Source organism: Myotis brandtii, unplaced genomic scaffold, assembly GCF_000412655.1.
Source record: "Myotis brandtii unplaced genomic scaffold, ASM41265v1 scaffold546, whole genome shotgun sequence".
Taxonomy (NCBI): Eukaryota; Metazoa; Chordata; class Mammalia; order Chiroptera; family Vespertilionidae; genus Myotis; species Myotis brandtii.
The window spans coordinates 1,165,017-1,179,170 of NW_005370016.1; the positions used below are offsets into that span (position 1 = coordinate 1,165,017).

Sequence of the window (14,154 nt, forward strand, 5' to 3'; positions counted from 1 at the left end):
GACTCCCTGTTGAATATACACCCAAATGTTAATGCCTACAAAGTAACAAGCCATTGCTAAATGAAACAGCAATAGTTACTGCAATTTGGGTATTGGGACCAATTACACATGGTTAAAATCACTGCCCACATTCACACCCACTGTACTTGTCCATCATTTAACATCTCAACTAAAATGTTACACATGGGAAACAATCACTAACAGGCAAAAATGCCAATCCTGTATATTTCATATTGCAAATATACTTATGTCAGCAAGCAGAGGATTCGCAATGAGAAGCTACAGCTGCAACAGCTGGAACATGATTTACAAAAATTGTTAAAACATTAAAAACTGTTTGAAAATATACACTTCTTGTTGTAGACCACCACTGTACACACAACTATAAATATTGCCCCCTATGTAAACAAAAAAGGAAACATATAATAAGAGATTTGAAAAATGTGCATGTTTGCTTCCCAACTGATATTAAAGGCTACGTCTTTATGTAAGACATTATACTGAAAGGACTATTGTATTTTAAAGACAAGATCACTGTATCCACAGTTTTTTTTTTAAAAAAAACAAAACTTTATAGCTATGTTAATCAAAGCATTTTTTTGTATAATACAATGGTAATGACCTTGATTTTCTTATATATATATTACAATAAGCTACAACTATCAAGGAAGTGAAGTTATCTGGAGTAGTGTATATAGGAGCTCTTTGGACTTTCTCTTATTATGCTAAAGTACTCATGCTTTTAGGATTTGTATTACTGTACTCTCCAATGCAAAGTATGGGGCATGTTCAAGCATATGGTACACCATTCCCATACACGTACACATTTGTGGGGGAACACGTCCCTCTGCAGTAAGAGTGGATTGCAGCCTCTGGTGTTCCCCGCTGCATGCTCTAGGACTGTCTGTAAGTAACCCTCTCTCTTGTGACTGGAAAGGGATTAGAATGTGCAAACTGATGTAGTGGTTTTTGCCCGCCTCTTGGAGGGTACCACCCAGAAAGTCCGTTTAAGATGCTGGTAGGTTTGGCAGCCTTGGGAGGCTGACACTGTTTAATTGGGCAGCAGTTCTCCAGACCTGACTCAGAGCTACAATGCATTGAGTATATTAAGCAACTGACACAATGACATTGCTGGGCTTCCCAGGACTGGAGTTTTTCTGTTAATTTGCTGCACGAGGTCATAGAAGATCTTACTAACTTTGATTTTTTATTTTGCAGAGGATTTTTAAGAATGCAGAGTTGTTCCATTGTCTTGCTAGATTTTGACCTCGTTCCTTTCCTGCAACTCTTTTGTCTGCCGCGTCACACTTATTACTAAACAGAATCACTGTAACATCATCAATGTCTGTAACTAGAAAAATCTGTCCTCTCATTCCTTGTAACTCGTTAAATGTGGACCGAGCCGTGATGGAATAAACTACTGCAAAGCCCTGTCTGTGGTCCATGTAGTCCCTCGTTGCTGTAAACTGTTCCGTTCCTTCAGCATCGAGATTTCTAGCACACACTGAGCGCATCTGCTTCGACTTCCTTTTTATAAGAATCTATCGTAGGATCATATTTTTCAACAAAAAATCCTTGAACAAACTGTACAGTCAGAGCAGATTTTCCAACGCCTCCTGAGCCAAGAACAACTAGCTTATACTCACGTGTGGTGCAAACTTGTCAAAAGCTGGTTCCTCTCACACTGTCACATGCGCCCACCATGGTGCTCTGGCTGGTTCACAGGCCTGACTTGGGGCAAGGTTTTCGCACATAAAATATTTTAATGGAAAAGATCTCATTGCCCCAAATGGCAAAGAGTTAATTGAGACAATAGTAGTAATTTAATTCATAACCCAAATGTCAGTAACCATATAATGTAGAAAATGGTGTGAACTTGGTGATTGTGTTTTTACTATCTGTAAGTAATATGATATAGTGAACGTTACTGGATTAGAAATCTTTAAATTCTAATTCAGGTTATGATCTTGCATAAATATGTGATCTTGGGGGGTATGTTTTCTTGTACACATTTTGTGCATAAAATGTAGTAGCTGGATTAGAGTTCAGATCCAAGATATCTATAATAAAACTATGACCCTCACAGTGGCTTGCTGAGACCCTACAAGTCGATCCGATCTTGTTCCTGCTTTACCCTTTTCAGAACCTCTGTGACTGTTGATGTCTAGTCGTTTTATTGTACCATTCTGTATGACATTTCTACTCGCAGGGACCAGGCCCCACAACCCCCACCATATCACTGAGACCAGGTAAGAGTCTATTGTATTTTGTTCATTAGATGCAACATATGGTATGAGTGAAATCAAATGGTATTTGTCTTTCTCTGACACTGCACGACGGTTCCCTTTCTCCACATCCTCGCCAGCACTTGTTTGTTGGTTTATTGATGACAGCCATTCTGACAGGTGTGAGGTGATATCTTATGACGGCTTTAATTTGCAATTTTCTAATGATTAGTGATGGTGAGCATCTTTTCATATGTCTCTTTGTCATCTGTATGTCCTCTTTGGGAAAGTTTCTATTCAGGTCCTTTGCCCATTTTTTAATTGAATTGTTTATTTTTTTACGTAGAGCTTTATAAATTCTTTATAAAATGTGGATATTAATCCCTTATCAGATGTATCAGTGACAAATATGTTCTCCCATTACTGGGCAGTCTTTTCATTTGTTTATGGTGTCCTTTGCTGTGCAAGTACTTGTTAGTTTGGTGTAGCCCCATTTGTTTATTTTTTCTTTGTCTGAGGCAATACATCAGAAAAAAATATTGCTATGAGAAATGTCTGAGATTTTACTGCCTGTTTTCTTCTAGGATTTAGAAACTGACTCATAGATACAGAGAACAGACTGACAGTTGTCAAAGGTGAGGTTAAGGGGTTAAGCAAAGACAATAAATAAATAAGATTCATAGAACAGACAGCGGTATGGTGATTATCATAGGGAAAGGGAGTGGGGAGGGGAGGTAGAAGAGGGTAAAGAGGGGATACATGGTGATGGAAGGAGACTTGATTTGGGGTGGTGAACACACTATAAAATATACTGATAATGTATTATAGAATTGTACACCTAAAACCTATGTATTTTTATTAAGACATGCCACCCCAAAAGATTCAATAAAAATTAGAAAGATTAAAAACAAGAAAAAAAGTCTATAGTAGTAATTTCCACAAGAAGTAAGTCCTAGTTTTAAAGTTCAGCTTCTGCTTCCGCAGCACTGATTCCAGATTCTGCCTCGGTGTATCCAGAAAATATCTCGCTTTATCACACTATGCACCCCTCCACTTCACTTTGCCTAGTTCCCTTACCTATGCAGGGGTCAGATTTGCTCAGTTAAAGTTCAAAGCCCTTATTTCTGGTGCTCACTCTTGGCGAGCATTTTAGTCTTGGGCACCCCCTTGCTCTTTTCTGTGAGAATGGGAGTTTGGACCTTGATGATCACTCAGCACTGTCACTCGGTGCCTAATCATAAACAAAGGATGGGTTTGCTTTAGCAACACGGCTTATCTCCCTGTCTAATTAGTGCGTCCTTGGCTGGGGTACTACCAAAATAGCAGAAATTTGGCTTCTAGCTTTGTGCTGCTAATGAGGAATTTAGTCTGTAAGTATGCTTTGCCTTTAGCAACTTGGTTTATTCTCTTCATTTTGGGTCCACTTGTTGTCAGTCCCTTACACTGTTCCAATTCCGTAAAATGATGCAAAGTCACAAGAATGTCTTCCTAGTATGTTTCCATGGCAGGATCATCTGCAAAAAGTGTTCCCCGACTGAATCATGTGAAGAACCCACAAACTGTTCAGCTTCCCACGGCATTACTACCCTTCAAGGACTTAGTGGCTTCATCTCATTTAGAGCATAGAGACATTCAAATAGGCCCAAGTTAAACAAAAAATCCAACTTGGTAACTGTACAAAAGAAAATATATGCTCAACAGGAAAGCCCATAATTGCATTTTCTATTTCTTTAGCTCTGCATCGAGAGTAGTTATCTCTTAGTTTTGCTATGAGAAGCCACATGTACACATTGGGAGATTTCTGCTCTCACTCATGCCGGGTGTTTCTAATGGAGTGGTTCATCAGTATACTTTGCACACCCCCTGGCCACAGCAAGGGCACCTGGCCCTGACCGAGGCGATGCTGGAGCTTCATCCTTTTCTCCAGATGGAGGACCCATGACCCAAGCTGGACTAGAGTCTTTCATGGAGATTAAATGGATGCTAGAGGAGTGAGAGTCTCTCTCTTCTTAAAATTGCCTTCTGTGAGGATATTTAACTCTTTAATCATTAAAGGCCCTTTCTTTTCTGCCAGTGCTAGCCAGGGTATGAAACAGAAACCGTGAGGAAGAAAGGGGCATACTGTCTGGATGCAGGCAGCTGTCAAATGACTACTCCTGGAATTTTCTTTTACAAGTACCAATAAGTTCATCTTTTTCTTTTTCTCAACTTAGTTTTTATTAAACTCCTTGAACTAATAAACTTTAACTTGCCAAAAATATACTTTTAAAAATTATTGTTAGTAACTTGATAATCTAATAGTTTGCTCAATTTTTCATGCAAGATAAATGGAGATAATTGTGACTATATCTTTGACATGATATAGATATGTTGCATTAATTATATAAGATTATATGCTTGGTAGTATTATTATGGAAACTTAACAACTTAAGAAAACTCTACGGTATGTAATTTAAGGATTTTGTGTGCAGGATATGTTTCCCCACAGACAACATAATTTGAGATGGTACCTATAGGACAATAAGATGTTCCTCTATTGAATGAGGGAAAGGATGTGAGAGTGCAAGAGGGAATGAACTAGAAATATGATTCTTAAATGGTATGCACAAATATGTGAGATAAAGTTTTTCAGGAAACTGCAAATAATTCGAATTTATGACTAAAGAGGACACTCAAGCCCTGGAAGGGTGGCTACGTTGGCTGGAGCCCCATCCTGTACTCCAAAAGGTTGAGGGTTCAATTCCCAATCAGGGCACATAGCCAGGTTGCAAGTTCGATCCCTGATCTGGGCAGATATGGGAGACAACTGATCGATGTTTCTCTCTCACATTGCTGTTTCTCTTTCTCTCTTCTTCTCTCTCTAAAATCAATGAAAAACTAACCTCGAGTGAGAAATAAATAAATACATAAATAAGAGGACACTCAAAATGTACACAGGAGTCAAAATATGAAGAGCTCTAAACATCTCTAACCTCTATGAACTTTCGCTCCTTCATTTATGACATGTAGATGGGAAGAATGTATTTCCTATAAAGACTTGTGTAAATACAATTTCCATAGTGATTAGCAAAAAACAACAACAAAAAATGCTGTGTAAGTGGCTTTGCATTATTACAGAGATAATGAATTATGTGAACCTCCTAGTATATTCCCAAGATAGCCAGCTTTGCTTTAAACATAACTTATATGTTATAAAAAATAGTTATATAAGTAGTAAATTTATATATTTCAATAAAAAGATGTTTTGTTAGAAACTATAATTTAATCACCGTTTGCCTGAGGAGTTAGGCAAGGGTACCCTCTAGTGGTATTATCCTAGAACTGCAGACATACAGTCCTCATATCTGAGAAAGAATTCAAAGTACCTGCAGATTCAAGGCACTTGATGGCCTTATTTGAGAGCAAAGAATACCTGACAACCCTGGAAACATCGTATCTAAATTCCTACCTTATAAATTCTATTAAGTTTCTTAAGCTAAGATATTTTTTTAAATATGAGTTTAAAGTATTACTTCCCAAAAGACACTAAAAATGTTGAGATTACACACACACACACACACACACACACACACGCACGCACACACACACGTTGGTATGAAATGTATTCTCTTAGAAGTACTGTCTTATTTTATTAAATGATAATACATTGTGGCTCTTTTTGTTTATTTATTCATTTGGATTTAATGTTCTAACTTTTCAAATTGAAGAGTTGTCAGTCCAACTTCAATTTGCACATTTTTTTCAAAGTTGTACTTTCTTCCAAGACCAAAAGTTTGAAATAATGTGATCTCTATTTCATATGAAAAATCTCCTCTATTGTGTTTTATAATAGTCCTTTAGTGTTCCCCAAAAGCTACCCAGAGGAGATAGCAACAAATGAAACATAATTGTGGGCAACATCTTATTATAAGTTAATGATAGTAAAGATCATTTTAACAAAATTCTCCTCAATGTCAAGTTCAGGAAAATGAACTTCCTGTATAGACAGTGAAGTCTATATAACCCATCTGAATGTTTCATCAATTGTTTCTCCATTTTTTCTGCCTTACAGTGGGTTTTTTCATTTACATTGTGGATTCACCATTTATAAACCACTTACAAATTAGAGTTCTAATTAGCTACATTTAAACGACAACAGTTTTTTAATGTTCTCTTATTAAAAACATTTTAAATGTCTTAAATTTAGCATTACAACCTTTAATGCCTATAGTTTGTGGGTTTTTTTTGTAATTTTAAAGTGAAGTTTGTTAAATAATCTGCTATCATCCTATATAATAAAAGCCTGATGCCCTCGCACAATGCTGCCGCAAGATGGCCACGTGCACAGCAGAGGAGGGCCCAGTGGCTGCTCCGTGCAGCTCTGCATGGCACAGAGGAGGCCGGTCTGCAGGAGTAAGCAGGTTACGGCAGGGGAGGGCAGTTATAGTCTATCAGGCCAGCAGGGGAACAGTTAGGGGGTGATCAGGCCAGCAGGGGTGTGGTTATGGGGTGATTAGGCTGGCAGAGAAGTGGTTAGGGGGTGATCAGGCTGGCAGGCAGAAGCAGTTAGGGGCAATCAGACAGGAAGGCAAGCAAGTGGTTGGGAGCCAGCAGTCCTAGATTGTGAGAGGGATGTCCAACTGCCCATTTAGGCCCAATCCCACACCCCTGTCGGACATCCCCTGAGGGGTCCCAGATTGGAGAGGGTGCAGGCCAGGTTGAGGGACACCCCCCCATGCATGAATTTCATGCACCAGGCCTCTAGTTTTTTTATAAAGAGCTCTGTGTAAAATTAGACAAATAGATGGCATTTCTAAGAAAACAATACCTTTTTTATTTAGAAAACACATATTTCATCCAGTATCCCAAATCAGCTCTTCTGTTCCACTGAAAATTCCTCCTTTAATATTACAGGATTTATATAAGCCTTCTGTATTCATCTCTTCTCATTTTTCCCAAGTAGCATTCACATAGTGACAGTAGGAAGTTGGCAATGTCAGATGTGCTGATGATTATGGAGTAGTTTGAAAACAAAGATAAAAGCACAAATAAAACACTCTGAAAGGTAAATCAGAAGACAAACCACTCATCACCAACCCTCTACCACAGAAATGAACAGATTGTTAGTAGTATCATTTTGTGATTGGGCATTGGATTTTTCTGTAAAATAGGGTTTCATACTGGTAGGATAGAGATGTTTTGTAATGAGAGTTAAGTGAAGTTAAAAAGGGGGCAAAGGCCATACATTTTTAAAAATAATCTAAATAGATTAAGACTGTAGAGTTCTTTCGTTCAACAGCTCTCCAGAAGGCAAATTTACATGCAGTTCAAGCACTTAAAACTAAAGTTTATTCATCAGCAACACTTTCTCTAGCTATTCTCCATGGAATAGACTCATGATACTTTGCAATGGAATGTAATTGTGCAACCTGTTATTACTTGTGTGTGCTGATAAAGGAGGAAGTGATAATTGTATTCTTATTTTTGAATACTATAAATTTCAATTTCAATTAAATCTGATTGGGTATTCTGTTCTATGTCATCTTTATTTAAAACTAGAGGCCTGGTGCCCAGATTCATGCAAGGCTGGGGTCCCAAGAGGGTTGGGTGGGCCAGGATGTGATCAGCCCTCCTGGCGGGCAGTAGGACGCCCTTGCCAGCCCAGGATCCGGATCCCCCCAAAACTGATTTTCTCACAGGTTGTCAGGAGCCACCTTGCCCTCACTTTTATATTGTTTCTTCCTTGTGGAGCATCTAAGGAGGGGAAGCAGTCAAGGTGCCCGAGGTTGACTTCCAGGAGGCTGGCAGTGCTGTAGGGATCGTGCTGGTGGCACTGGTCCATAAGTGCTTGGCCCATTCTCTGGAGATTAGACCTGCAGGACTACTGAGGGAGTGAGTGGCTGCTGCCTGGCTGGTAGACCCCTGGCGCGGGTCTCAGCTGAGTGGCACTCCTGCTGTGGGAGCTCACTGACCATCAGGGGCCAGCTCCTGCATTGAGCATCTGCCCCATGGTGGTCAGTGTGCATCATAGTGACCAGTTGTTCTGGTCATTCTAGTCATTCTGGTCAGTCTGGTCATTCAGTTGCTTAGGCTTTTGCATATATAGATTAGCTGTGATTAGTTTCTAATGTCTCTTGCTATTGGTATCAGCTTTATTACTCTCATCTGTGAATATGAAGTCAAGGCATTCATACCTTTCCATTATACTTATTTGTATTTTGAATTTACCAAGTTGTCATTAAGAACCGCAGCTTTGTAAGCATTAAAGCACAATGTGAGATGTTAAAGTCTATAGCTGGTAAAAGTTTTAAGTTACTTTCAAGTTGTGTTTTATTTTATCCTCAAAATAAATGAGTAAATCAATTTTTAAAAATCTTTTAAGAAAAGATTTTTCAGGTACCTTTAGGTCCCATGCCAATATCTAAATCAACTAATACATAGATCTAAGCAAATAGGTTTGAATCATGGACTTTATCAATAGTGTTTAAAATCTAATCCTTTAAAAAATGTAAAACCTTCCTACAAACCATCATTCTTCCTACATTTGATCTTTTTCCTATATTTCCTTTGCAGCCTATGGAATACCAGGCATTCATTGCCTTTCTGAATCTCTTCTTTACTTCTCATCCTTAGCTCACCCACACTCGTTTGGTGTACTGTCACTGTCTTATTGTAGGGCCAGGCCATCTCTCACTTTGTGCCTGCAACAGCCTCCTAGAGGGCATTTCTGACTAGCAAATTCATCCTCCAGGTACCAGGCTGACTTGTCTAAAATATGAATGTAGTTATAGAATTCCTTGACTATCCATTGCTTAATGATAGAGTCGAGTTTGCTAAACTGAAATGGGATAGCTATTGATTTATTCCAGGTAATTACACGTACATTTAATTTTGAGAATATGATGGTAAAATTAAGTCTTAAAGTTAGTGAAACAATGTCATAGGCCAAAAATCTATAAGGTATATGGAAATATAGATAGATATTAAATTGGCTTTGATTACTTCCAAGAAACTAGCTCAGGCAAAATCTCATTATAACTGACATTATTAGACTAGATATCTGTATATTAGCAAAATTTTTCAAAAGCCCCTGGTTGGCCTTCTTTTTGTGTAAAGCAAGACTTATGGCTGGCTCTCAGAAGAGGACTGGGTAATAAACAGACTCTCCCTTTTTTCTGACTCAATTAGCTGACAAGTCTCTTTTCTGCTTGCTGTCTTAGTCTTTACATCTGTCAAATGGGGATGCCTGACCTTTCTCCTAGTGGGGAAATGAGAAAGTGATGTCACATTGTAACAAATACAGTAAAAACAAAATGTTTTAGATCATTGCAGCCTCACAATAAGGCAGTTGTTAAAGCTCTATCAGATGCTAGACACTTTTCATATAGCAAATATTTTACTATGCCCTATTTACAAAATGAAGTTCACACATAACACAACTTTAATATATGAGATTTTTGAAAATAAGTTCAATAAATGAAGATTATTTTAAAAATTAAATTACTGAAATTATTGAAGTCATACTATAAAATAAGAGTCAGTTCCTGCATTTAAAATAATAGATGGCCCTGTGAAAATAAAACAAAAATGGGCTCAAATTATGTCTCCAACTTATCTAAATACTAGAGGCCTGGTGCGCAAAACTCGTGCATGGGGGTGGGGGGCAAGTACCTCAGCCCCGCCTGTACCCTCTCCAATTGGGACCCTCTCACAATCCGGGACTGCTGGCTCCTAACTGCTCACCTGCCTGCCTTATCACCCCTAACTACCTCTGCTTGCCTGCCTTATCACCCCTAACCACCTCTGCCTGCCTGATTGCCCCAACCGCTCCCCTGTAGTCTGATTGCCTCTAACTGCTCCCCTGCTGGCCTGATCACCCCTAACTGCCTGTGCCTCGGTCCTGCACCCAGGACCCAGGCTTCCCTCCCTCTGGCTGGTCACAGGCTCCCAGGACCGGTGGCGGGTGGCTCTGGCTTCTCCCAGGCCGCAGCTGTAGTCACTGGCACCCGGGACAGTGGGTGGGTGGCTTTGTCTTCTCCCAGGCCACAGCTGCAGCCGCTGGTGCCCAGGACCGCAGGCGGGCAGCTTCGCCCAGCCCCGGCTTTGTCAGGAAGGACATCCAGAAGACATCCGGTCTAATTAGCACATTACCCTTTTATTAGTATAGATATTTATGTACTTATGTGTGTGTGTGCACATGATTATGTGTGCACACATACATTCCACAGTATATGTATGTTTACATTACACACAGGAGGAAGTCATCAGTCTGAGCTATTGGTCTACAAATACCTTGAATAGATATATATATTTCCACTCAGATAAATCTTTGTCAATGGCTTAACATTTAAATTTTTAGAAAAACAAATAATTAGTACCATTATCTTTTCTGTTTATAATACTAGAAAAAAAATAAGTAGTTATTTGAAATTATTAAAACTGGGGAGCTTTATCGTTTAGGTTATTATTGACCTATTTTAATCATTTCAATTGTTTACTACATTGCCATCAACCATAATTTAGATGTAATTTACCATTTTAAATGTAGGGTAACAATATTACCAGTAGAAAGTTTAAAGTTACATGTCACTTATGTTTTGATATTTCCTTTGTTCCATTTAGGAAAAGGAAAAAAGAACTTCTCTGATGCATCTTAGTTTGTGAGAAACTGTGGGTGGTAGTTTAAAGGTGGTTAGAAAATTATCCCCTAAAGACATTTTAGGTTAAACAACATTCAGAATAAGAATGGAAACAACCCAAAGGTATTGGAATGAAGGGGTGATGTGGGTGGTAAAGGTGGCTTGTGGCTACAAACTAATTAGCATTGAATAAATTACTAATCAAATTTCCTTTTTCAAATATAGATATGATTTATTCCAGGGAGGGTCTTGGTATAATTGACCTAAATATTGACCTATTTTTGCTGTCTTTCCTGGTATCAAATAAGACTCTATATAAATGGGAATTTATCAAGTGGCTTTTCTAATATTATTTCATTAATGAATTTATATTTTTGCTAAACTATAATATGTAGCAAATCCAATTACAAAAATGTTGCAAATGTCCAAAATTTTGTTTATCATAGTCTTATGTTAGTATAGTATTTTATTTGTGAGAATTAAGTCAATATAAAAATGTAAAGTTGTTTAGGATAAGATTTGGCCAATGGGAAGTACTAAGAATATCTTAACCATTATTATTACTTTTAAATGTAGATTCATTACCATTTATAAAAGTGTAGATTTCTATGCACATGCATTTTAAGAGAGTTGTTTATTATATAAACCCAGCATGATTTTTGTTTTTGCTTTGTTTTTACTTGTTGACTTGTTTACTTGGACATAAATCATCATTATGTGGAATGTTTCCATAGATTTTAAAAAATAATTTCTTTTCACAATACACTTTTGAAATGTGTTTGTTTTTCTGGAATTATTTTAACTACATGAGTTTACATTTTATCTAATCTGTTTTAGTTGTAATTAATATCCATATTTGAATGCTTTCATAAAATATTTTCATTGCATTCTTTCATTCATTAGACCAACCAACAAATCACAAAGAGACTACATATTGTACACAAATATTTAAAGCATCCCTTTAGAAATTAAGCTAATATCAAAAGGATGAGACTTATATAAGTAAAATGATTAATCTCTTGTCATAAGTGCCCAGCAGAGGTTTGTAAAAATTAGAACAAATCCTTTCTAAAGAAGTCAAGGATGTCTTCAAATAAAGGAAAAGTCTTTGATGGTGATTAGGAATTTATGAAACAGAGAATGAAAGAATCGGTGAGGAAAAAGCATGTTTCAAGAAATGTAGTTATTTTTAGAGTGACTTATTTTCTGTATTTGCAATACAATGACAAAATCCTTTGTTTAATAACCTTTTATTTAAGAAGATTTTAGAATTGAACCCTATAACAGTTGAGAGCTTGCCCAATAATCCCTGGAGCCAAATAAACTTGTTAATATTTAGAAAGCTGGGCTATCATCTCTTTATTTCCAAGTTCCTTGATAATGACCTGAACATTTCTAGACAGAAATAGAGCCAACTAAAGACAATTAGACATTAGCAAGTGGTAAGTGAGCTTCATGAGTATTTAGTCTTCAAAGAAAGGTGAATTAAAAGTTTTAAGTATATAGTCTGGTTAAGATGAACTTTAAACGAAGGTATTTAATTTGTAGTTGTTATTAAAGAGTTACTCGGTAATGTATTGGGATTAAAAATAAACAAGACTAATCAAATAAGACAAAACATGAAAAGTTGCAATAAGCCAGAAATCATAAGTAGGTAAATCAAACAAATGAACCCAAAAGTGTTCAAGTAGATGATAAATTATTAAGTTGGTATGTTTAGTATACAAAGTATTTTGAAACTATTTACTGCAAAAGTAATACATGAGTACTGTCCTATTCAACTTGGGCTGCCATAACGAAATACCATAGACTGGGTGACTTATGCACTTACTTATTTTTTTACACTTCTGCAGGATGTAAGTCTGAAATCAGGGTGGTAGCATGGTCAGGTTTGGTGAGAACGCTCTTCCTGGTTTTCAGATGGCTTCCTTCTTGTGTCCTTGTGTGTCAGGAAGACAGTGAATTCTTTCTGATACCTATTCTAGTAACGGTACCATTCATCATGACTGCTCCACCTGCGGGAGCTCATCTAAACCTAAGTACTTCCCAAAGACCTCATCACCAATTACCGTCACCTTAAGGGCAGAGCTGCAACATATGAATTTGAGAGTGACACAATTCAATCTATAGCAACCACTTAAAGTAGGGTTATCAGCATGGGAGAGCTAGTTATCTTGGGAGGTCTTTGGACAGATGCTGGGAAACTAGTGGAGTAAAAGATGAGTAAGTGGAATCCTTGTTTCCTCACAGTTGTCTTGGTGATCATTGGCAAGCCATTTGTGTACCTTCTCTAAGCATTTATTTCCTCATTTCCAAAATAGAAGTACAGTGGGGCCTTGACTTACCAGTTTAATTCGTTCCGAGACCGAGCTCATTAAAGAGCTCGTTAACTCAAATTACTCTATCAACTCAATGCAAAAAATCGGCTGAGAGACAGCTGGTATCTCAAAAAACTCGTTAGTCGGGACACTCGTAAGTCAAGGCCCCACTGTAATGATACCTAACAAAAATGTGCTCAGGACTGAAAAAGATAAAGTGCTGAACTGTATAAATAGTGTCTGATATATAGGAAGTGCTCAATAAATATAGGTTTTTTTTTCTATTTTTTTACTGTCTTTTAAGAAGTAATTAAAATGGATCCCTAAACTTTGAGAACTTTAAGCAGAATATTTTTTTCAAAGTTCTTGCATACTTCAGGTACTCCTTGGCAGTCTGTGAACCTGCGTATCTCCAGCATAGCCAAAACCACTGTTATAAGAGCTGTAAAGACTCTGAGATTTGTGCGGCTTTATATATTTGGAGTTTCCTTGAATTAATGAAGTCTTAATTCATTTAAGCCATTTTGTATAAATAGTTGGAAGGCAGAATTAGATATTTTACTAGGTTTTCATCAGGTTAAAATATAAACACAATATGTCAGCTAGCAAAAGCTAATTTAACCAGATTTACACAAATTTTTTTGAATTGAAATTTTAAGAATTTCTCTTCTGGAAATGACTTTCCCACTAAAGCAATAATAAGAGACCATGGGAAGGAGAAAGTTAAAATTATATTTTTGCATATGTTAAATGATGAAAATATCTCCATGCAAACACAATAAAATCAATACATTAAAAGCTTTCAAAACACAATAGAAACTGGGGAAACGATTTTATTTTAGAAACATTCTAGATAATTGAACCTACAGTTTTAAATACTTCATTAGGATTAAACAGAATGATGCTATTTTAAAATAAATTATTGTCAAGTGTGGGACTAAATGGGACAAAAATAAACTTTTAAATAATTCTTAGTGTAACAATTGAACATTT

At 37.2% G+C, this 14,154-nt stretch overlaps 1 protein-coding gene and 1 pseudogene across 2 annotated transcripts in view; one reads left to right on the plus strand and one right to left on the minus strand.

Moving 5' to 3' along the window:
- Nucleotides 1-14,154, plus strand: part of CADM2 (cell adhesion molecule 2) — a 1,203,315-nt gene that overhangs the window by 659,429 nt on the left and 529,732 nt on the right. The gene's annotated exons all lie outside the window — the stretch shown is intronic.
- LOC102241890 lies at nt 1,088-4,165 on the minus strand (annotated as a pseudogene).